The sequence below is a fragment of the Aegilops tauschii genome, chromosome 1, assembly GCF_002575655.3.
Source record: "Aegilops tauschii subsp. strangulata cultivar AL8/78 chromosome 1, Aet v6.0, whole genome shotgun sequence".
Taxonomy (NCBI): domain Eukaryota; kingdom Viridiplantae; phylum Streptophyta; class Magnoliopsida; order Poales; family Poaceae; genus Aegilops; species Aegilops tauschii.
Window position 1 is genome coordinate 135208176 of NC_053035.3, and position 26767 is coordinate 135234942.

Here is a 26767-nt window from a genome sequence, read left to right on the forward strand (position 1 = left end):
TTGAACACGGTGATTTGCAGGGTGTATGTTCGTCATAGAAAAAAACTCCAGGGCAAAGAACGAAGAAAATTTGGATTCCCCTTCAATCTTGAGGATTTCCCTTTCGAAAGCATGGAACTTCCTCGGTGATGGCTCGATTTATGAAGGGCGTGCATGACAACATAAGCCAAACCTTCTCTAATTTTTACCAAGGCATGGTGAGGTCATACCAAGGCACCATGCCAGGCGTCATGTTTTTAAGCATTTATTTCAATTTTATAGTTTAAAACCCAACAAACAGACATTTGTGGTTGACTATTGCCACACATTTCATCGAAATATCTGCCCATTCCTTGTAAAAGGCATGAGAATTTACTAAATGGCACAAGCATGGTTTTCTAGGCCATTCTTGTGGACCCTTTCATGCATCAATTGTTTGAACTTGAATTGTGCGCATTAATGCCTAGGAAATGCACATAATCCTCTAAATATGGCAAATGAACCCAAAAAAGTGCCAAATTTGAACACAGTGATTTGCAGGTTGTATGTTCATCGTAGAAAAAACTCGTGGACAAAGGACATAGGAAATTTGGACCCCCTTCAATCTTGGTGATTTCCCCCTTGAAACCATGAAACTTCCTCGGTGATGGTTCAATTTATTAAAGGCGCGCATCACGACATAAGGAAAACATTCTCCAATTTTTACCAGGGCATGGTGAGGCCATACCATGGAACCAAGCCAAGCGTCATGTTTTCCAACCATGTGTTTCATTTTTTGTATAGTTGTTAACTGAGTAAACGATGCGTTTATGGTTGACTATTGCCACACATTTCCTTGAAATATCTGCCCATTCATTGTAAAAGGCATGCGAATGTGCTAAATAACATTAGCATGGTTTTCCAGACCATTCTTGTGCACGTTTTCATGCACCGATTGTTCGAATTTGAATTATGTCCATTAATGCCCAGAAAGTGCACATAATCCCCTAAATATAGTAAATGAGCCTGGGAAAATGTCAAATTTGAACACGTTGCATTTGAGGCGGTATGTTGATCGTTGGAAAAAACTGAATGACAAACTAGGACAGAAATTAGGATTCCCCTTCAATCTTGGGGATTTTCCCTCTTGAAAGCATGGAACTTCCTCGGTGATGGTTCGATTTATGAAGGGCGTGCATGGCGACATAAGCCAAACCTTCACAAATTTTTACCAGGGCATGGTGAGGTCATACCATGGCACCATGCCAGGCGTCATGTTTTTAAGCATTTATTTGATTTTTTCTATAGTTGAAAACCCAACAAACAAACATTTGTGGTTGACTATTGCCACACATTTCATCGAAATATCTGTCCATTCCTTGTAAAAAGAATGAGAATTTACTAAATGGCACGAGCATGGTTTTCTAGGCCGTTCTTGTGGACCCTTTCATGCATCGATTGTTTGAACTTGAATTATGCGCATTAATGCCTAGGAAATGCACATAATCCCATAAATATTGCAAATGAACCCGGAAAAGTGCAAAATTTCAACACGGTGATTTGCAGGTTGTATGCTCATCATAGAAAAAAAACTCGTGGACAAAGGACAAAGGAAATTTGGATCCCCCTTCAATCTTGGTGATTTATCCCTCGAAACCATGAAACTTCCTCGGATGATGGTTCATTTTATGAAAGGCGCGCATCACGACATAAGGAAAACATTCTCCAATTTTTACCAGGGGCATGGTGAGGCCATACCATGGCACCACACCAGGCGTCATGTTTTCCAACCATGTGTTTCATTTTTTGTATAGCACGAGCATGGTTTTCCAGACCGTTCTGGTGCACCTTTTCATGCACCGATTGTTCAAATTTGAATTATGTGCATATTAATGCCTAGAAAATGCACACAATCCCCTAAATATGGTAAATGAGGTCAGAAAAATGTCAAATTTGAACACGTTTCATTTTGAGGCGGTATGTTGATCGTTGAAAAAAAACTGAAAGACAAACTAGGACGGAAATTTGGATTCCCCTTCAATCTTGGTGATTTCCCTCTCGAAAGCATTGAACTTCCTTGGTGATGGTTCGATTTATGAAGGGTGTGCATGATGACATAAATCAAACCTTCTCAGCTCTTAACCAGGGCACGGTGAGGCCATACCATGGCACCATGCCAGCCGTCATGTTTTTCAAGCACATATTTCATTGTTCTATAGTTGATAACCCAGTAAATGACGCGTTTGTGGTTGACTCCATTGAAATCTCTGCCCATTCCTTGTAAAAGGCTTGAGATATTACTAAATACCATGAGTATGGTTTTTCCAGACCGTTCTTGTGCACCCATTCATGCAGCAATTGTTTGAATTTGAATTACATGCATTAATGCCTACAAAATGCATATAATCCCCTAAATATTGTAAATGAACCAGGAAAAGTGTCAAATCTGAACACGGTGATTAGCAGGGTTTATGTTCATCGTAGAAAAAAACTCATGGATGAAAGACAAAGGAAATTTGGATTCCCATTAAATCTCGGTGATTTACTATCGCACACGGTTCATCTTCGTCGCCTCTGCGAACCGTGTGTGTTCACTCACACATGCAAAATGAAAAGAAAACCCTCACCCACTTCGTCCCCCACTCACTCGCCACGGACTCCTCCGCAACTCTGCACCCTAAGCTCGACGGCTGTTGGCGACGACCGTAGGTCGTGCTCCAAACGGCACCGGATTTCGCCTCCACCGCTTTCCGCCGCCTATCTGCACCGACATTCTAGACTCTGGTCGACTGGGGTTTTCCGCGGGATTGGGCTGGGGATTTTTCTCATGGAGAAGGTAATCAACTTAATTAGCGAAATATTCACTCATCTCTTATCGCAGTCCGTCCTTCGCTGTTAATCAACCGGTGGAAAACGCCGTGGAATCATTTTTGTTCTAGCTGATTCGTGGGTGTTCATTCATGTGTGCACAGTGTGAGCACAAGTCGGGCAACTGTGGTCGTGGCCAGTCGGAAACGAAGTTCTATCTCACCATTCCGGATGACTTCAGAGAGCGCTCGGTATATTCAGTCTCAACCTACCACGGTCAGCATGGCCTAAATTTGTGAACATATATCGTCTGTTGCTACATTATCTATATATTTGCATCAAATCTTTGTTACATTATTTATTTTTAATTCTATATTTTTGTACTTTGATTGCATCTATATATGGATATGTTCTATCAGTTACTCCATTATTTGCATTGTTCTCGGTTATTTCAATACATCTAATTTACGATCTTAATTTTCATTTCAAGCAGTACATCCCTTGCTTTGCAAGAACATGAGTAGAAGGAAATCTTGGGCTTTACTTTGCTGATGACTCCCAGGATGTCATATTGACAACGCAACATGGATTTACAATGACGGTTAGCGTAATACTTCATAAAGATGGTCACTCCTATTTTAATGCAGACCTTTGGAGAAAAATGTCTAAGTGTTATGAACTGAAAGCTGGCAATAAAATTCTAGTGCGTGCACCACAGCCTGGTCTAATTAACATGTATGTTTACTTCCCCAACGTCATCAGCCGATCAAAGTCTGATCGAGGTTAGTTTCCTTTCAACTTTCTCCATGCTGTCATATTACTATAAGCTACCAATTGATCACTATTTAAGCAACCAATTGTGATATCATATTCTGACACCGTTCCTAGGCAATAAAAAATTATGTTTACCAATTTATGCGCACTATATATTCTTCTGCCATGTTCTGAATAAATAATACCTTTCCACCTTTTAAGCAGGATATGTTGGATGCATAGTGAACGATCTGTATGTTACTAAGCGTACCAAATTTCACTGGAAGGACTTGAAGCATGTTGTAAACTTTGTTGATAATCTGACAGAGATAGCATAGCGTATGAACGCTGGATTTTGGATGGTATTAATTAGACCCATGGTGCACACACCGAACAAGACCAATTGTGTGCACAAAGAGCTGGTAAAAAGTCTTATTTTAATGTTGATGCTCATAAACTATATATATATATCTTCAACGATATGTTACAATTGTTTTTTATTCTACATGTCAACAGAAATTGCCCCCTGTAGCCGTTCCTAGATCGATTTCCCGGCGTGGTCGAATTACACTTGTGCCTGCTAATAACGCCAAAGTGATTGCAAGGTACTGCATTTCTCGCAAAAATGGAACCATTCAAATTAACAAGTTCTCGCTTCTCGAGGCAATGCATCCATATTGTAAAATTGGAGACACTGTTCTACTCCTGCTCTACCAAGGCACAGGAGGGCTCTTCCTTTTCATTGACGAGATGCCGAGTCGCCGTGATCCAGCTGCTTCCAGTGGATAGTTGTGGTTGTTGGCCCTCAGCCTCTTAAAATGAGATAGCTGTTACTATATATGTTAAGTATGTTGATATGGACCATATGGTTCTTGGCCTTTAGCCTCTTAAAATGTGATTGTTGTTACTATGTTAAGTATGTAGATATGGACCATATGGTTGTCAAAACCATGTTATGAAGATCCTCCTTTTGTCGAATAGTGTAGCCACTCTATATATATATATATATATATATATATTATATATATATATATATGTTACTCAAATGCTGTTACCCAAGTTCATAAATTTTCATGGAAAGTATTAATATTGTACACAGTTCATTGAGTTTAAGCGTGTGCCCGATGTCCAGAAGGCATTTGCATATTAATTTTCCATATTGCAACTTCACACACATGTTCACATAAGGAAACGTATGTGTAACATACTAATCATCTCACACGAGTACTCGTAGACGCATCGTGTGCGATACTCCTAGCCACCGCAAGCAACTAGTTTGCATTTTTCAAATTTTTTGTACACACAGAATCACACACGACTTAACTGTATTGACCGTTTGTGTTGTAATTTCTCATCGCAAGCAGGTCATCCGAGTCGGCTATTTGCCACGTATCACACACATCTTGTTTACACGACTCGTTTGTGTTCTTTTGGCTCATCGCAAATAGTTCATCCATGTGAACTGTATGCTGCATATCACACACATCTTGTTAAGTTGAACCGTTTCTATTGTGTTCCCTAATCGAAAATAGTTCGTCTGAGTTAACTGTATGCCGTATATCGCACACACATTGATATGGCTGCCCATTTCTGTTGTTCTACCTCATCGCAAACAGTTCAAATTGATTAACTGTGTGTCCTGCATCGCACACACATTGTTATGGCTGCCCGCTTCTGTTGTTCTGCCTCATCGCAGACAGTTTGAATGGATTAACCGTATGCCCTGCATCGCACACGCAACTAAAACCTAAACCGTGTTTGATGCATACATCATCGCAAACGTTTTGCACCTTTTTTGACGGGTTTTTTACACCACCGTTTGCGATTATTGCATCGCACACACTTTCGGCAAAGGGTCTCTGATCGTAGTGTCGCTTTAGCAGTCTCCTGCAGTAGTGAGAGATCATGCATATAAGAGATCAAAGAAACTAAAATAACTTCCATGGATATAAAAAGATATAACTGATCATAAACTCAAAGTTCATCAGATCCCAACAAACACACTGAAGTAAATATGCCCTAGATGCAATAATAAAGTTGTTATTTATATTTCCTTATATCATGATAAATTTTTATTAATCATGCTAGAATTGTAGTAACCGGAAACTTAGTACATGTGTGAATACATAGACAAAACAGAGTGTCCCTAGTATGCCTCTACTTGACTAGCTTGTTAATCAAAGATGGTTATGTTTCCTGACCATAGACATGTGTTGTCACTTGATGAACGGGATCACATCATTCTCTAATGATGTGATGGACAAGACCCATCCGTTAGCTTAGCATAATGATCATTTAGTTTTATTGCTATTGCTTTCATCATGACTTATACATGTTCCTCTAACTATGAGATTATGCAACTCCCGAATACCGGAGGAACACCTTGTGTGCTATCAAATGTCACAACATAACTGGGTGATTATAAAGATGCTCTACAGATGTCTCCAAAGGTGTTTGTTGGGTTGGCATAGATCGAGATTAGGATTTGTCACTCCATGTATCGGAGAGGTATCTCTGGGCCCTCTCGGTAATGCACATCACTATAAGCCTTGCAAGAAATGTGACTAATGAGTTAGTCACGGGATGATGCATTACGGAACGAGTAAAGCGACTTGCCGGAAACGAGATTGAACTAGGTATGATGATACCGACGATCGAATCTCGGGCAAGTAAAATACCGATAACAAAGGGAATGAAGTATGTTGTTATGCGGTTTGACCGACAAAGATCTTCGTAGAATATGTAGGAGCCAATATGAGCATCCAGGTTCCGCTATTGGTTATTGACCGGAGATGTGTCTCGGTCATGTCTACATAGTTCTCGAACCCGTAGGGTCCACACGCTTATCGTTCGATGACGATTTGTATTATGAGTTATGTGATTTGATGACTGAAGTTTGTTCGGAGTCCCGGATGAGATCACGGACATGACGAGGAGTCTCGAAATGGTCGAGAGGTAAAGATTCATATATAGGACTCCTCCCCCCTTGGCGCGCCCCTTGTGGCCGGCCGGCCGCCTCCTCCCCTCCTATATATACGGGGGAGGGGGCACTGTGAAGCCCCCGATTCAATCGTACACTAATCGCACACGCAAACGTGTACTATCAAGATCAGGAACTCACGGGAAGATATCACATCACAACTCTAAACACAAATAAAAGTCATACAAGCTCCATATTACAAGCCAGGGGCCTCAAGGGCTTGAATACATAGCTCGATACATAAGCGAGTCAGCGGAAGCAACAGTATCTGAGTATAGACATAAGTTAAACAAGTTTTGTCTTAAGAAGGCTAGCACAAATGAAGCAACAATCGAAGAGGCAAGGCCTCCTACCTAGGACCTCCTAACTACTCCTGGTCGTCGGCGGGATCCATGTAGTAGTAGGCACCCTCGGGGTGGTAATAGTAGTCGACTGGGGTGGCATCTGGCTCCTGGGATCCACCATCTGGTTGCAACAACCAGAAAGAAGAAAGAAGGGGGCAAAGGGGGAGCAAAGCAACCGTGAGTACTCATCCAAAGTACTCGCAAGCATCAGATCTATACTAAGTATGCATTGGTATCAAAGGAAGGGATGTATCTGTGGACTAAACTTCAGAATGCCAGAATAGAGGGGGAAGGCCTAGCCTATCGAAGACTAGCATGTTCAAGCAGCTCCAAGCATCTTGCAGCATGTAGAAGAGTAAAGAATAGCAGTTTATAATTAACAAGCATGTTGTAACATTAATGCCCAAAGATCCTTCCTCGCCCTGCGAGAAGGCAATCCCGGGGCCACATATCCATCACATATCAAGTGTCCATTTCTAGTTGTATAAGTTCAGGATACAAGTCTGAACGTCCATTACCGTGGACACGGTATTCGAATATATATCTTCCCTGCAGGGGTGCACCACGTTACCCAACACGCTCGATCACTCTGGCTGGACACACTTTCCTGGGTCATGCCCGGCCTCGGAAGATCAACACGTCGTAGCCCTACCTAGGCTCAACAGAGAGGTCCCCGTCGGTCTACATCCTAAGCACTCCGAAGTCTGGGCCCATCGCCCGTTGCACTCCGGGTCGTTGCGAGCAGGGTGGACCAGGCTCCACCACTACAGGATGGTGCCGGCCCAGCCGTGCCACAATGCTAAATTGGACGTCTGACAAAGCTTTGGCTGATACTGCGACGTCGAGGCCCATAACTATTCTCGCGTGGTGGTTAGTGCGTAAAGGCCAAAGGCCAACTCAGAACAAATACCGAAACCTGTTAGTGCATTAATAATTAAAGTAGTGACGGCTGTCGGGACAAGTCCGGAGCTATCACCCCCTCCTGGGTGATACCTCTAAACAGCCAGCCGCCACCGTCACATCGCACGGGTGCTCTCCGGGCCCGCCCGGCTTTCACAACGGTCTTAAGTAAAGTCAAGGTAACTGTGTGTCCAGACATCAAGGGGAAAACCCGAGGAATCACCCCCGGTGGATTCCACCCAATGTAATCATCAAGGTGAACGTAAGAGGGACCACCCTCGAGGTTCACACTTGAGGTGTTGCACGTCAGAGCCGTATCGGAATGGTGAAGGAGGAAATCACCCTCATTGACCACGACCGAATAGCTACACTACAGAGATATCGTCAGGAGTGATGTATGAGGTTCCACCCTCGGCACTCCATGGTAACTTTGCCGAGTCGATCAACAAAAAGGGGCGTGATGTGATGTGAGGTGTCGGGCTCTGGTCGTCGATCACGTTGATCGAGTCGTCGATGATGAAGCAGGGGCAACAAGGACAAGGTGGGGGTCACTGATGGATCACTAACCAACCTATACTAAGCAGTTTAGGATAAGCAGGTAGGTAACAATAGCAGGTACAAAAGCAGGCTATGAATCAGAATAGGAACAATCAAATAAAGTAGCAAAATCTAATGTAAGCATGAGAGAATGGAATGGGCGATATCGGGATGATCAAAGGGGGGGCTTGCCTGGAAGCTCCGCTGAAATGGAAGAAGGGTCGTCGTCGAAGTAGTTGATCACAGGGGCATCCGCAGCGGTCTCGGGGTCTACCGGAGAGAAGAGGGGGAAGAAACAGTAAATATAATGCAAACAGATGCAACACAGATGCATGACGGCGATAACACGAAGGGCTAGGGGTGTTCTAACATGGTGCTACATGATACCGGCGAAGGGGGAAAACATCCGGGAAAGTATCCCCGGTGTTCGGCATTTTCGCACAGGCGGACCAGAGGGGGAAAGTTCCATGTTCGCTGTGCTAGGGGCATGTGACAGATGAACGGAGAGCATATTCCAAAGCGTCTCGACATTCTGAGCAACTTTCATGTATAATACCTTTTCATCCGAGTTAGAGATTATTTTCTATAATTTTTCAAAGATTTAAACAATATTCTGAATTTGTTATTAATTCGACATTAAATAGCTAAAATGCTATGTGCACCCAGAACTGTCTACACTGAGGTGTACCAGAGGGTGACATGCGGGCCAGGGGGACCCAGTTGACCAGTCAATTAGTTAAACTAGGTAATTAGCCTAATTAAACAGTATTAGTCTAATTAATTATTAATTATTATTATTTTAATATAACTTTTTTTAATCTTCCTTTTTATTTATTACAGGGGGTGGGTCCCACGTGCAGTGGCATAGGGGCCAATCCGGCGCAGCATAGCGGGCGAAACAGCCGCGCGGGCGGGCGTGCGGCCACGGGCGTGAGCACGCCCGGCCGGACGAGCAGAGGGCAGCGGTGGGCCGCGGCGGCCTGGCTCGGCACCGGCGAGGGCGGTCGCCGGCGGAGCAGCAGCGGCGAGAGCCCAGGAGGGGTGCGGCAATGACGAGGCGGGCACACGCCTAGGAGGTCGCGGGCGCGGTGATGGGCTGCGGTGGAGGACAACGCGGGCAGGGCGGCACGAGCGGGTGGTGGCGAGCGGGGTGAGGACGGCGGGGCGCCGACGGGCAGCGATGGCTGGTGGCGGCGTCGCGCCGGCGATGCGAGGGACGAGCGCGGTCGCGGCAGAGCAAGTGCAGCAGCAGCAGCAGTCGGCAGGGGGAGCGAGGCCGTGCGTGGGGCAATGGCGAGGCGAGGCTGCGGCGGGCACGAGCACGCAGTGCTTCTATGGCGGCCGTGGCAAACTCAAGGCGGCGATGTAGGACACGGGAAGCGACGGGGTTAGGTGCTATGGGTTCCTGAGAACTCCAGGAACACGAGGCGGAGCTCGTTGCGAGCTTCGCGAGCAGTGGCCGCGGTGGCGACATGAATTGCGACGGTGAGCTTCGGACGTGACATCTAGCTAGGCTACGGGCACGGATTAGATGGTGAAACAGAGGGGTTTCGGGCGCCTGCTCACATCATTGACAAGGAGCTGCTCGGTGATGCAGGAGGGACTCGTGGTGGAGCGAATCGACGACGAGTGTGCGGTGTCTGTGGCGGAGGAAGACGTGTCAACGGCGTCGATGTAGTGACGCCCAATACGAGCTGATGGTCGTAGTGGACGTAGGGGACAACGAGGCGACGGGGAGGCAAGGACCAACGGCGACGCGGCTCCGGGCGTCCACGGGCAGGCTCGAGCTCGAGCTCGAGGGGTTGGGGGCGCAAGGGGGGAAGTGGGGATTAGGGTTCGCGTGGAGAGGGGGCGCCGGTTAAGTAGGCGCCGGGGGGTGGCGGATGGGCGCCAGGGCGACGTCTGGTGCCGTGGCAGGCATTGGCACTACCCACGATTCCCCCCGTGAACAGGGAGGGAGGGGTAGCGGGGAAGTGGGCCGGCCTGGTTGTTAAGTGGGCCAAGTGTCCCAGGGAGAGGGGGTTGTTTAGTTTAATTTCATCCTTTTATTTATTAAACTTTTATCTTTAACCTTTAAATGTTTTATTCAATTTCCACAATATTTTAGTTTAAGTAAAATACAAAACTAGTTTCTAAAGTAGTAATAACATTTATACCTCTGCCACAAAAGTTTCACTCACAAATAAAATAGTTTAACATTTTTAGAAATTATAAAAGGCATTTAAGTGATTGTTCCAGCCACTGTTTTAATCATTTTGAGCACTTAAGAATTTTATAAAATTTTGGTTTCTGCACCAACAATATTTAGCAATTATTTACCATAGCTTGCACATTTTAGTTTTGACATTTGAAAACTTTTATTTTTGACTTTACCTTTTAAATTTGAATCATTTTTGAATCAATGGGAGTTTAACAACAATAATCATGGTGGCGTGGCGTCATTAGCAGAGGATTACTGTAGCATAATTATCCGGGCATTACAAATCTCCCCCACTGCAAGAAATCTCGTCCCGAGATTTACGAGGTAGAAGGAAACAAAAGCGAGGTATCATCTCAAAGACGATCCTCGAGTTCCCAAGTGGGTTCATCTTCAGAAGGATTTGACCACTGAACTTTTTAGAATTTTGAAAGCCCTCTGACGGTGCGATGTTCAGTTTGACCGAGGACGCGGACCGAACATATACTTCAGGCTTCGAAGTAGTGTTTTTCACGCATCCCAGGAATAAATCCATGCTTCGACATTCCAAACAAGGTGAGCATGGTAGCTCACTATCTCACTTGATGGATGTAGTAGATGCACGGTTTTAGTGGCGCAAATGATAGAAGCGGTATGTGTTTTCAACCATTCCATTCCCAGAATGAGGTCGATATTGGACGACTTCAGAACAATGGGGGAAACATGGAATTCCAGCCCTTCAATTTCAACAGGGACATTGAGGCTAACCATGGTGGTTGGACATTGGCCTGTAGGGGTGTGTACCACTAGCGGATTTTTCATCTCTTCGAACTTAAGGCCATGCATGGATGCAAAATCTTATGATATGAATGAATGTGATGCTCCTGAATCGAATAAAACAGAAGCTGGTATTGAGTTAACAAGAAAGTACCCAACACAGTAGCAGGCTGGTCTTGAGCTTCATTCAGATCAATGTGGTTGGCCTGACCACGACCATAAGGCCTGGCATTGTTGTTGCGGGGCTAGTTGTTACCATGGCCAGTTGGAGGAGGTGCAAGCTGGTACTGATTCTGAGAGCAGTCCCGGGCACGGTGACCTGGTTGACCACACCTGAAGCATAGCCCGTCATTGGGATGGGGAGCAGGAGCTCGGGGTGGTGCAGCTTGAAGTCTTGGCTGTCCAGGCGGTGGAGGAGGCAGGCGAGATGCAGTAGGGGACTATGTTGGTGCAGGGGCAGCTGGTGGATACATGCTGTGAGGGATCCATATCTTACGCTTCTGCGATGATGGGCCCGAAGATGAACCCACATCACGGTTGCGCCTGAGGGATCCGAGGTGTTCCTGAAGACCAGTTTCGACATGAATGGCCTTGTTCACCAAGGTGGCGAAATCAGCAAAGTCATGCACTAGGAGCGCCAGTTTGATATCAGCTTGAAGTCCATCATGAAACTTTTCCTGTTTACGTGCATCAGTGGCAATGTCATCTTCAGCATAGCGGGACAGGTCAAGGAACTCCCGCTGATAGGCATCCATAGTCTTGTTGCCTTGGGTGAGGTTGCGAAACTCGCGCTTCTTCCTGTCCATAATTCCCTGAGGAATGAAGCGGGCACGGAAAACAGCTTGGAAACACGGCCAAGTGATGACCGTTCCAGCAGGTCTTGAACGCCTGTGGCTGTCCCACCATTGAGCAGCGGGACCCTTCAGATAATATGCTGCAAAGGTGACATAGCTGGCAGGGGCTACACCAGCAGACTCTAGCTCGAAAGTGATGTCACGAAGCCAGTCATCAGCATCAAGTGGCTGAGTTGAGCTGCGGTAGATGCTTGGTTTGAGATGTGCAAAGTCATTCAGTGTCACAGTGGCTGGCTGTTGGTTCAAGTTGGGGCGAGGAAACTGAGCTATCACTCCTTCCATGAACTGGTGGTTCAGCTCAAACTGTTGGATCATACCAGCCATGTACTCAGGCGGTGGTGGGGCGTTGCCACCACGACCACGACCAGCGGGTCTAGCCATCCTGCTAACATGTAACAGGGGTAGTTCAACATGACGAAATTTTGCAAAGACAAGGAATCATTCATGATGAAACATACATACTAAAAGAAGTTCGATGGATACAATATAGTAGCCAAACACAACACACAGATCGATACATAAGTTTGGTTACAAGCCATAAGTACGAGTTCAGAAAAGGAAAGGTAGTCTAGACCAACTAGGCGGCGTGCAGGCATGCGGTGGAAGGATACAACAACGCGACATAGCGGTATGCTACATCAACGTCGGGGAAAACCTCTGAAGTCAGGCAGCTGTCGGTGAAGGAAAGCATGGCGGTGCTCGAGGGAAGGAGGCTGCATGCCATGGCGGCTCTGGTGTACCAGCTGATCTCCAAGCAGAAGAAGAGGTCCACGAGCAGGTGTATCACCCTCAACCTCAGGCCACACAAGACCTGGTGGCATCTCCGTCCGACGCAGGTAAGTAATGAACGGAGGAAGAACCGCTGTGGTGCCTACTGGACGCATCTGTTGCAGAGTGTCGTAGTGGTGTGCATGCATGGCGTATAGCTCAACAGTCAAAGCTCGAACAATGCGATCCAGAACCTCAATGTATCGAACCATATACTGAGGGTCGTAACGACGACTCACGTAGGGGGTACACACAGTAGTGTAGCGCCTAGTATCATCCCCAGCTGGTGGGTATGGGAAGTATCTGAACCCAGTCTCCTCCAAGAGTGGATGCTCTCTACGGAGGCTGGTGATAGCAACATAGGCAACCTCCTGTACTGCCATATCAACAGTCACTCCAATACCCTCAAAGGTATGCAACTCGTGAGTGGAGTAGTTCTGCCGATCATAGATATCAACCTTAGCGTGATACATCTCCTGGTTGAACTCGCGGTAGATCTCGTACACAGTGTACTCAGGATACCAGCGATATCCCAGCAGGGTCAAGAGTTCGACCAGAATGGCCGGGAACCCAGGCGTGCCGACCGCCATGGTCTGGCGGACGATCTATGTTGCGGGACGCATCTGAAGTAAGGAAGTTCAAGGATGTCAAATGACGATGTGAGTATTATTCAAAATACAATTCAGAGGAATAGTTGTAGATAATCCAGCTCTCCGGGTGAATGTGATTACGAGATCCTAATGTGGGAGTTAGTAAAATCATTTAACCCGAGTAGAAGAGAGATCAGAATCCCAGAGTATAGACGAGGAGTAAAAGATCCTAATACCACCAATGGCGACGTGGGCCCGTAAGCCACCAAGCCATGTTAGTAAAACCGTTTTTCAAAGTCTAGATTCAACTTCAGCCAAGGAGTTGGAAAGGGGGTTCCTACAGGTAGTCGGCTCTGTTACCAACTTGTGATGCCCCCGATTCAATCGTACACTAATCGTACACGCAAACGTGTACGATCAAGATCAGGGACTCACGGGAAGATATCACAACACAACTCTAAACACAAATAAAAGTCATACAAGCTCCATATTACAAGCCAGGGGCCTCGAGGGCTTGAATACATAGCTCGATAGATAAGCGAGTCAGCGGAAGCAACAATATCTGAGTACAGACATAAGTTAAACAAGTTTTGTCTTAAGAAGGCTAGCACAAACGAAGCAACGATCGAAGAGGCAAGGCCTCCTGCCTGGGACCTCCTAACTACTCCTGGTAGTCGGCAGGCTCCACATAGTAGTAGGCACCCTCGGGGTGGTAGTAGTAGTCGACTGGGTGGCATCTGGCTCCTGGGATCCACCATCTGGTTGCAACAATTAGAAAGAAGAAAGAAGGGTGAAAAGGGGGAGCAAAGCAACCGTGAGTACTCATACAAAGTACTCGCAAGCATCAGATCTATACTAAGTATGCATTGGTATCAAAGGAAGGGATGTATCTGTGGACTAAACTGCAGAATGCCAGAATAGAGGGGGAAGGCCTAGCCTATCAAAGACTAGCATGTTCAAGCAGCTCCAAGCATCTTACAGCATGTAGAAGAGTAAAGAATAGCAGTTATAATTGACAAGCATGTTGTAACATTAATGCCCAGAGATCCTTCCTCGACTCCCTACGAGAAAGCAATCCCGGGGCCACATATCCATCACATATCAAGTGCCCATTTCTAGTTGTATAAGATTAGGGTACAAGTCTGAGCATACATTACCGTGGACACGGTATTCAAATATATATCTTCCCTGCAGGGGTGCACCACGTTACCCAACACGCTCGATCACTCTGGCCGGACACACTTTCCTGCGTCATGCCCAGCCTCGGAAGATCAACACGTCATAGCCCTACCTAGGCTCAGCAGAGAGATCCCTGCCGGTCTACATCTATCGGATCACGGGTTCCGGCAAAACCCTTAAGGTTCGAACACTGGGGTGCGCACGAAGATTTCCTCCCTACCGATCTACGCCCTAGCTCGCTAAGATCTCGTGGAAGAACTCGACGAACTCACAGCACAAAGGCACAAGATTTATACTGGTTTGGGCCACAGTTGTGGTGTAATACCCTACTCCAGTGTGGTGGTGGTGGATTGCCTCTTGGGCTGATGATGAAGAGTACAAGGGGAAGAACAGCCTCCTGAGGTTGAGGTGTTCTTGTGCTCGGTGTGTGGCTAAGGATTGGCTCAAGACTAGATGCCTCTACTGCGGTGGCTAGTTCTACTTATATAGGCCCTGGTCCTCTCCCCAAATATTGAGCAGGAAGGGAGCCAACAACGGTGGCCAATTTGGAAGGGGACAGCTAGTACAGCTTATCCTGACAAAAGCGGTCTTCGCCTGCAAAAGGCTCTGGTGATGACGCCGTCTTGGGCACCATGGTGACCTCCGTCCTGCCGTCCTGCTGGTCTTGTTGCACCGATACGGAAACCTTTGCCTGATGCCTCGGTACTCCGCGCCTACGCTTGCCCCCTTTGCACTAAAGAGGAAACAAGGACGCTGCGCGCGCTGGCCCCCGCCTGGCGCCCGCCTGGTCTTGATCGTCATGGCTCACGTCACGAGAGCCTCGCGAGGTTTGCCCGCCTTGATTTCTCCACTCCTCGCGAGGCAGCCTGGTGAGGCCGCTCCTGAGGAGGTCTTGCGTCGTCCGCCTTGCGAGGCTTGGCCCCTCACGAGGGCCTTGAATTCTTCGCTGATGAAGATGGGTCGTACAGTCCTAAAGCACAGCCACGCCGTGGACCGCAGGCAGGCAAGTCTGGGGACCCCCGTTCCCAGAACGCCGACAACATCCTAAGCACTCCAGGGTCTGGGCCCATCGCCCGTTGCACTCTGGGTCATTGCGAGCAGGGCGGACCAGGCTCCACCACTATAGGATGGTGCCGGCCCAGCCATGCCTCAATGCTGAACTGGACGTCTGACAAAGATTCGGCTGATACTGCGACTTCGAGGCCCATAACCATTCTCGTGTGGTGGTTAGTGCATAAAGGCCAAAGGCCAACTCAGAACAAATACCCAAACCTGTTAGTGCATTAACAATTAAAGTAGTGACGGCTGTCGGGATAAGTCCGGAGCTATCACCCCCTCCTGGGTGATACCGCTAAACAGCCAGCCGCCACCGTCACATCGCACGGGTGCTCTCCGGGCCTGCCCGGCTTTCACAACAGTCTCAAGTAAAGTCAAGGTAACTGTGTGTCCACTCAACACTACAAAAAAAGACACATTCGTGACATTTTGGGCCGAACGAAAAAAATTTCTATCATACTTATGACACTTCTATGACGATAATTGTGACAAAACCCGGTATCATCATGGATGTAGTGGGCTCCTATTTCTATGACAAAAAATCATGACAGAAAATGGGCTTTTCGTCCTGGGCGGGCCGGAGACACAGCTGCATGACATTCTTTGGGCCGCCCATGACGGAAAAAACCGAGGTAGAAGCGAGGGCGAGGAAAATATCGGGTGTTCCCGGTTACGGTGGGTGGTCGGGGCCGAGCGATGCGCGTTTCTCTCGTACACGCACGCGCATGGATGTGAGGCGTTGGGCTCTAACTGAACCCGAGCGAGGCGTTGGGCTCTAACTGAACCCGAGCAATTACACTGCAGGCCACGCATCACTGAACCCGAGCGATCGATCGATGGCTATTAACTGAACCCGATCGAGCGATTCCTTAGCTACTGCTGCTAACTGAAGCCGATCGATGCTGCCTCTAGATGAACAGTGAGTGTTGCTGGAGGGGTTTGTATGAACAGTTCCCGGTGGGGGTGGATGAACAGGACACCGTGGTGTTGCCTTTGGATGAACAGGACCCCGATCGATTGAGCCGGTTGGGGCTGGATGAACAGGACCCCGTGGAGGGCTGGATGAACATGACCGCCCCGTGGAGGGCTGGATGAACAGTAGCCCGTGGAGGGGTGGTTGAATAGGAGCCCGTGGAGAGGGCTGTTGAATAGTAGCCGGTGGAGTAGCGCGCGGTGGAGGCTGGATGAACAGGAGCCCATGGATGAACAATCGAAGGTGGAGGCTAGAGGAGGTCGACGGTGGATGAACAGTAGCCCGTGGAGGCTGGAGGGGGTCGACGGTGGAGATGAACAATATCCCGTGGAGTCCCGTTTTGCGGTACGCCACACCCCTCCCGATGAATAGGACCCCCGTTTCGACCGTAGCGCTCCAACACAAGTCTGTTTCCTCTGTTTTGCGGTATGCCACACCTGTCCCATCAACAGGACCCCCGTTTCAACCGTAGGAGGTCCATTTCCTCCGTTTTGCGGTACGCCAGACCCCTCCCGATGAACAGGATCCCATTTCGAACGTGGCCAGTCGAACACAAGGCCGTTTCCTCCGTTCTGTAGTATGCCAGGCCTCGTTTCCATCGGCTGTTCCGTCCAAGCCCTCCCGATGAACACGACGACGCATTTTGTTCCGACCCAGCCGGTTGGCTCCCCATGAACACGACGACGATGGAGTTTCCTCGTTCCGACCCAACCATGTACATGAGCCCTGGCCATACGTATGCGCGAGTAGGCGTTCGAGACCCTGCCCGTATGTACGTACGTGGCCGTATTTTCTTTCTTGCACACTGGCCGCTGTACGTATGTGTACATCCTACGTGTGCGCCTCTACTACGACACGTGCGCACCTCTACATCGACCAGTATGTACGTACACGTTCGCAACCTAAATGACAACACTACTTACGCTTCGACCAGGTGGGTCCCGACTATCACACACTTCCTTGCGTGTGAAGATGTAGTTGGTGGGTCCCAGCAGTCAGGGGGGTGAATCGTTTTTTTGCCCGGACGCCCTTCCTTGCGTGCGAAGGTGTAGCTGGTGGGTCCTAGCAGTCAGGGGGAAACGTTTTTTTCGAGAAATACGGTGGCCCGTCCGGTGTGTCCCCACTGTCAGGTGGAGGAATAATTATTTTGCACGTAATAAGGTGGCACTTCCTTGCTGCGGTCGTGGACCCAGCTGTCAGCCTCTCCACGTACAGTCCATGTCCGATGGAAGCCATTCCTTGACCACTTTGACCATGCCGCGCCGAGAGCACCAGGGCGGTGGACGACGGCGAGGCCTAGGAAGGGGACGACGCGGAGCCGGAGAAGACGCGGTAGTGGATGCCCATGCATAGAGGAGTATGAGGGTTCACTGGTTCCCTGCGGTGTGAGGCTGTCGTCGCCACAGAATAACAGGGGGTGTGGGTGAGTAGAGGGATGGCCTGGCCAGCGGTGGGAGTAGTAGGGGGCGGTGAGGCCTCCGTCGCATCGCAGCCGGCCATGGGAGGCAGGAGCACGAGGCACGACCGGCGCTAGTTTGGGTGGCTGGAGCAAGAAGACAAGAGGTTGAAGAAGCACTACGGCCGTTGGATGGACATCGTACGGTCACTGGAGCTAGAATCGTGCATATTGACTATGTTGACAAAGCCCCCCGTCCCCGTCAACTTAGTAGGCCCACAAGTCAGCCTGCCACTATACTGGTTCCCAGCTAGTCGGGGGAGTATTCATTTTTTTGTGCGTAATAAGGAGGCACTTCCTTGCGTGCGAAGATATAGCTGGTGGGTCCGAGCTGTCAGCGGCGGTAACGTTTTTTTTCATGAAATACGGAGGCCCTTCCGGTGGGTCCCAGATGTCAGGTGGAGGGATCATTATTTTGTGCGTAATAAGGAGGCATTTCCTTGCGTGCGGCCGTGGACCCAGCTGCCAGCCTCTCCATGTACAGTCCACTTCAGATGCATGTCGGTTGTTCACCATGTTGACGAGGCCGCGCCAAGAACACCAGGGCGGTGGACGACGGCGAGGCCTAGGAAGGGAATGACACGGAGCCAGGGAAGACTCGACAGTTGTTTCCCACGCGGAGGGGAGTACGATTGTACGAGGGTTTACTGGTTCGTCTACCATCGCCGGAGAATAACAGCAGGTGTGGGTGAGTAGAGGAATGGCCTGGCCAGCGGTGGGAGTAGTAGGGGGCGGTGAGGCCTCCGCGGCATCGCAGCCGGCCACGGGAGGCAGGAGCACGAGGCACGACCAGCGCTGGTTTGGGCAGCTGGAGCAAGAAGACCAGAGGTTGAAGAAGCACTACGGCCGTTGGATGGCCAGCGATGGGAGTACGATGGGGCGGTGAGGCGTGTGCGGTAGCACAGCCGGCCACGGGGAGGAGGGAGCAGGCCGTCCCGCCGGCGCTTGTTTGAGCGGGTGGAGCAGGAAGAGCAGAGATTGAAGAAGCACGACAGCCGTTGGATGGACATCCAACAGTCACTGCTTGTGCGTCATCCTTTTTTTAGGAAAGCCTCAAATCTGTGGAAAATGGCATACGGACCATCTGCCATTATTTCTAGTAATTTACATCCCATTTTCTAATTCTTAAGGTTTTTTGTGGAGCCCATATTCTTTTTGTTAGCATTACAACCCATATTGTGGCCATAGTTAAAAAATTGTACGAAATTTTGCATATTTCGGTGCGGTCCGAACTGTTTTTAATCCCGAAATTTCGAGTCACGTTCAAACTAATTTTAAAAATAAATGTATATCAATATAAAATCCAACAAATTGTCCACACATAAAAATCAATGCAATTTAAAATCTCGAAATGAAAAAAAGAAATTTGAAACTAATTGTCAGTTTGATGTGTTTTACAAATGTACAACCCATTTCTCATTACTGATAGGCCATTTCTCGGCTAGCCGAATGAAGCTCTCCTCCTCTCGAAAGATTTGCAGCCCAACAGGCCTGACAAAGCGACTTACTTGGCAAATCACAAAAAAACTGGGCTAGCCATTTTCAGAAAGAAGAAAAACTGCTGGGCTGGTCTGTGGTAAACATAAAAGAGAAGGCTGTCTAGACAGGCCAGAGTGCCCCGCACAGCCTAGTTGACACCTTGCTTCCGTCTCAAAAACAAATTAGATAAATGCCACTCCAATTATGGCGATTCATAAAAATGCCACTGCAATTTCCAAACTTTCAAAAAATGCCACTGCAATTTTTGCAAACTTTGGAAAACGCCACTGCAATTTGCAAACTTTGAAAAGCGCCACTCCAGACTTCGAAAAATGCCACTGGAAATGGCATGAAATGGCATTTTTTAAAGTTTGGAAATTGCAGCGGCATTTCTTGTAAACACCATATTTGCAGGCCTTATATGGGCCGGCCTGCTAATTTTTACTGGGCCGGCCTTTTTCACCAGAATGGACCACTATTGGGCCGTGCCACGTGTCGACCTATCATAGGCGCCTCCTGTCCAATGAGTGGATGACATCTGTCCCAACGGTGAGGAAACACGTGTTTCCTCCGGCCAATGATGATTTTACACTTGGAAAATCCTCATTGGTCCGGGCTGTTAACGGGTTATCGGATCCAAAACCGGAACCGATAGCTTAACGGCGTTCCGTTACGGTGGATGCCACGTGTCGGTCACCCTTGAAGAAAGCACTTCTGTGACGCGCGATTTATCGTCATGGAAGTGGACACTTCCGTGATGATAATTTTGGTAATGTCATGGAACACTTCTACGAAAGCACAGGTATGACTATCTTGATTCTGTCATAAAATCATCATGGATGTACATGCATGACAAAAAACCCGACCTACTGTGACAAACACGTATCATCACGTAGGTGTCTTTTTTTGTAGTGCAATGTAATCATCAAGGTGAACGTAAGAGGGACCACCCTCGAGGTTCACACTTGAGGTGTTGCATGTCAGATCCGTATCGGAATGGTGAACGAGGAAATCACCATCATTGACCACGACCGAATAGCTACACTACAGAGATCTCGTCAGGAGTGATGTATGAGGTTCCACCCTCGGCACTCGATGGTAACTCTGCAGAGTCGAGCAACAAAAAGGGGCGTGATGTGATGTGAGGTGTCGGGCTCTGGTCGTCGATCACGTTGATCGAGTCGTCGATGATGAAGGAGGGGCAAAAAGGACAAGGTGGGGGTCACTGATGGATCACTAACCAACCTATACTAAGCAGTTTAGGATAAGCAGGTAGGTAACAATAGCAGGTACAAAAGCAGGCTATGCATCAGAATAGGAGCAATCAAATACAGTAGCAAAATCTAATGCAAGCATGAGAGAATGGAATGGGCGATATCGGGATGATCAAAGGGGGGGCTTGCCTGGAAGCTCCACTGAAAGGGAAGAAGGGTCGTCGTCGACGTAGTCGATCATAGGGGCATTAGCAGCGGTCTCGGGGTCTACCGGAGATAAGAGGGGGAAGAAACAGTAAATATAATGCAACCAGATGCAACATAGATGCATGAAGGCGATAACACGCAGGGCTAGGGGTGTTCTAAGACGCTGCTACATGATACCGGCGAAGGGAGAAAACATCCGGGAAAGTATCCCCGGTGTTCAAAAACCTCTGGAGCAAGGAATTTACAAGTGATGACGCAGGGTGCCCTCGATAAAAGGATCCTGCGGTCAGTGAACAATGTGAAGCAGATCTTGGCCCCCCATTCAAGAAAGGCATAATACAAATCTCCGGATGGATGTTTTCCCGGATGTTTTGATTTCTGTCTAGAGTTGTGTTGTGATATCTTCCCGTGAGTCCTTGATCTTGATATTACACGTTTGCGTGTATGATTAGTGTACGGTCGAATCGGGGGCGTCACAGGCACCCCATAGACACACAAGTTGATCTTTAGCCGTGTGCGGAGCCCCCCCCCCACAGTTTTACACCTCGGTCATATCGTCGTAGTGCTTAGGCGAAGCCCTGCGCCAGTAAATTCATCATCACCGTCACCACACCGTCGTGCTGACGGAACTCCCCCTCGGCCTCAGCTGGATCTAGAGTTCGAGGGACGTCACCGAGCTGAACGTGTGCAGATCACGGAGGTGCCGTGCGTTCGTTACTTGATCGGTTGGATCGCGAAGACGTTCGACTACATCAACCGTGTTACTAAACGCTTCCGCTTTCGGTCTACGAGGGTACGTGGACACACTCTCCCCGCTTGTTTCTATGCTTCTCCTAGATAGATCTTGCGTGATTGTAGGATTTTTTTTGAAATACTACATTCCCCAACACTGGCATCCGAGCCAGGTCTATGCGTAGATGTTATATGCACGAGTAGAACACAAAGAGTTGTCGGCGATAATAGTCATACTGCTTACCAGCATGTCATACTTTGATTCGGCGGTATTGTTGGATGAAGCGGCCCAGACCGACATTACAAGACCGCGTTCATGACGCACACAGGTGGCTAGTGGGTGTCTGTTTCTCCCACTTTATTTGAATCGAGTGTGACTACGCCCGATCCTTGTTGAAGGTTAAAACAACACACTTGACGAAAAATCATTGTGGTATTGATGCATAGGTAAGAACAGTTCTTGCTAAGCCCGTAGCAGCCACGTAAAACTTGCAACAACAAAGTAGAGGACGTCTAACTTGTTTTTGCAGGGCTTGTTGTGATGTGATATGGTCAAGACGTGATGATATATAATTTTTTGTATGAGATGATCATGTTTTGTAAAAGTTATCGTCAACTGGCAGGAGCCATATGGTTGTCGCTTTATTGTATGAAATGCAACCTCCATGTAATTGCTTTACTTTATCACTAAGCGATAGCGATAGTTGTAGAAGCAATAGTGGGCGTGACGACAACGATGCTACGATGGAGATCAAGGTGTCAAGCCAGTGACAATGGAAATCATGACGGTGCTTTGGAGAGGGAGATCAAAGGCACAAGATGATGATGGCCATATCATGTCACATATTTTGATTGGATGTGATGTTTATCCTTTATGCATCTTATTTTGCGTAGGATGGCGGTAGCATTATAAGATGATCCCTCACTAAATTTCAAGGTATAAGTGTTCTCCCTGAGTATGCACCGTTGCTACAGTTCGTCGTGCCGAGACACCACGTGATGATTGGGTGTGATAAGCTCTACGTTCACATACAATGGGTAGAAGCCAGTTTTGCACACGCAGAATACTCGGGTTAAACTTGACGAGCCTAGCATATGCAGATATGGCCTCGGAACACTGAGACCGAAAGGTCGAGCATGAATCATACAGTAGATATGATCAACGTAGTGATGTTCACCATTGAAAACTACTGCATCTCATGTGATGATCGGACATGGTTTAGTTGATATGGATCACGTGATCATTTAGATGACTAGAGGGATGTCTATCTAAGTGGGAGTCCTGAAGTAATATGATTAATTGAACTTTAATTTATCATGAACTTAGTCCTGATAGTTTTTGCATATCTATGTTGTACATCAATAGCTCGCGTATAACTCCCCTGTTTTATTTTTGATATGTTCCTAGAGAAAATTAGGTTGAAAGATGATAGTGACTTGAGGATTATCCTCATTGCTGCACGGAAGAATTATGTCCTTGATGCACGGCTAGGTGACGGACCTATTGCAGGAGCCGATGCAAACGTTATGAATGTTTGGCAAGCTCGGTATGATGACTTCTTGATAGTTTAGTGTGCCATGCTTTACGGCTTAGAACCAGGACTTCAAAAACGTTTTGAATTCCACAGAGCATATAAGATGTTCCAAGAGCTGAAATTGGTATTTCAGAATCATGTCGAGAGGTATGATACCTCTGACAACTACGTTTCCTACAAGATGGAGGAGAATAGCTCAACCAGTGAGCATGTGCTCAGAATGTTTGAGTACTAGAATCGCTTGAATCAAGTGGGAGTTAATCTTCCAGGTAAGATAGTGATTGACAGAGTTCTCTAGTCACTATCACCAAGTTACTGGAACTTCGTGATGAACTATAATATGCAAGGGATGACGAAAGCAATTCCCAAGCTCTTCGTGATGCTGAAATCGACGAAGGTAGAAATCAAGAAAAGCATCAAATGTTGATGGTTGACAAGACCACTAGTTTCAAGTAAAAGGGCAACAGAAAGAAAGGGAACTTCAAGAAGAATGGCAAGCAAGTTTCCACTCCCATGGAGAAGTCCAAAGCTAGACCCAAGCCTGAAACTGAGTGCTTCTACTGCAAAGGACATGGTCACTAGAAGCGGACTGCCCCAAATACTTGGCGGATAAGAAGGATGGCAAAGTGAACAAAAGTATATATGATATACATGTTATTGATGTGTACTTTACTAGTGTTCATAGTATGTAACGCCCCGAGACCGACGCTCCAGAAGACTTCCAAATGCTCTGAGTTTCGTCGTGTGATTTGTTTTGTTTGTTGCATCTCTTGCATTGCATCATGTCATCATGCAACCCTTTTTAAAAACTCAACTAAATAAATTGCATGGATCTTCGATCCATTTAAATCGAGGGAAATGCACATCGTGATTTCTCTTTCCAACATATAAAAATCTCCCAATATTATTAGGGAGCTATATTAAAATATTCCATTAACTTTGGAATTAACCATAACACACTTGCAAAATAATTCCGTGCCTTTTCTGCTTCAAGTTTGGTCTCCAAACTTTGCCCTAAATTCTTTCTTCACTTTCCGGAGCTCCACCAAAAATCTCAACATTTTGGCCACTCCTAAACCTTGTCCTAGTTCAAATCATTTGTATTTAAATCAAATGAGTTTGAATTTAAATATTTCAACCATGGCCTTTTCTATTTTCTCGGAACAAGCACATTTTTGTGAGTCCAGGAAAATTACCCGCATGCGCAAATTCTTTCCCTAACCCTATCTTGCTTTTTCTTCTCTAATACTTTTCTGCTAAAAGGAAATAAGAGAGAGAGAAGAGAAGCCCAGCTGGCCACTTGGTCCTCCCAGCAGACCGACCCATTTGCTCCTAGAGGCCAAGCCCCCGCTGCTAACCCTAGCCCGATGCCCTCACCCGATCTCCTCCTCTCCCTCTCGTCCTCCCACACCGCCGCCACTCACACACGCAGCGCCCGAACCCGTCGCTCACTAGCCACTCTCCCTCCTCTCGATCTCTCCCTCTCGCTTCCCCGCAGCGCCGCCATCTCTCTCTGACCCCTCGCTCTCACCCTCTCGTGCCCTCCCATGCCACCAAGAAGAGAGAAGGAGCACTCGCACCCGATCGCCGTCATGCTCGTCCCCTGACGCCGCTTCTGCAGCGCCTCGGTTGATCTCCGCCCTCGCGCAAGCCGCTCCAGCGCCGCCACCATCGTCGGAGATGGGCTCCCGCCGCCCAGATCTGCGTCTCGTCCTCGTCCACGGGGTTCCCCTCGCCGCACCTCCCCGAGCAGGAGCTCCGCCTCTCCTGCTTCGTGCCAAGGCCGACGCCGGCCACTTCGTCCTTCGCCGCCCCATGGAGGCCTAAGCCGCCGACCTCGTCGGGCCTCCACCTCCGTCTCGTGCCCGCATCCGTGCTCTGGATCGAGAGGAGCTCGATCCCGAGCGCCTTCTGCCCGTCCATGCCGCCCATGAGCCCTTGCGTCCCCTTTGCTCTGTTGCACGCCCATGCCATTCCCACCGCTCAAGCTTTGCCTCGTACCCTGCTGCCTTCGGTCGCTATTGGTTTGTTTGGCCATCATGGACATGTTGATGCGGATGCCAAGTACGACTACACCACGGTGATACGTGAACGACTACACGGCTACGACAAGTGTACCTCTACATCCTGGAATCGCTAAGTACCGCACCGAAACGCAAGTACAACAAGGAACCCGACTACTTCCACCACGGCCGTGTACCACAACTTCCACTACCATCGCGAGAACGACTACTTCCAATACCGTCGCGACGTGAACAACTACTTCCCACGACGACCCGTGAATGACTACTTCCTCTACATCGTATCGAACTTGATCCGTTCCAAAATGCACGCTTCGAAGGTATAACTCCGAGACGACGCCCGTGAACGGATGCATGCATGTTGTATGAGATGCTCGCATTTGCACCGTGTTCGAATTTGTCGCTTGCACGGTCCTCCTCAGTTGCCATGCCTCGACCCATGGGAACCCGGTAATCGGGATCACCCCACCATCTTTTGCATGTTCTGCACATCCACACTTTCGTTCGCACCGACATCTCGATGAGTTGTCGGATCATTGGGATGTTGCCGTGGATCCATTTCCGTTTCGCCGCCGTGGCACCCTTTCCCTTCCTCCATGGCGACAAATGTCTCATATCATGCTCATGTCAACATTTTCATAAAATTGCTTAAAACTTGCATATGTCATTCGCATCATGATAACAACATTTAAATGTTTAAAATTGTGTTTGCATTTAAATTGCTATATGCACATGGGGATTTTCCGGACTTGTTGTTTGTTATTTCCGGCCTCATTTAAACTTGCCTAGATAGGTAGTTTTCTTATGCTTCACCCCTTGCCATGTTGATTAACATTTAATATCTTTGGGTACATAACCGAGAGTTTGTTGCACTTAACTTGTAGTATTGTTTGTTGCACTTTGCTATGCTATGCATATTTAAACCGGACATGCATCATACTTGGTTGTGCATCATTCCATGTTTATGTGATGGTTGTTTACCATGATGTTTGCTTCTTTCTGGTTGCGCTTCTCCTTGATAGTTCCGGTTACTTTGCGATTGTGAGGATTCATTCGACTACGTCTGTTTGTCTTCTTAATGGACTCGTTCTTCTTCCTTGCGGGATCTCAGGCAAGATGACCATTACCCTCGATATCACTTCTATCTTTGCTTGCTAGTTGCTTCGTTCTATCGCTACGCTGCGCTACCTATCACTTGTTTACCATGCCTCCCAAATTTGCCATGTCAGCCTCTAACCTTTTCACCCTTCCTAGCAAACCGTTGTTTGGCTATGTTACCGCTTTTGCTCAGCCCCTCTTATAGCGTTGCTAGTTGCAGGTGAAGATGAAGTTTGCTTCATGTTGGATCATGTTTATGTTGGGATATCACAATATCTCTTATTTAATTAATGCATCTATATACTTGGTAAAGGGTGGAAGGCTCGGCCTTATGCCTGGTGTTTTATTCCACTCTTGCCGCCCTAGTTTTCG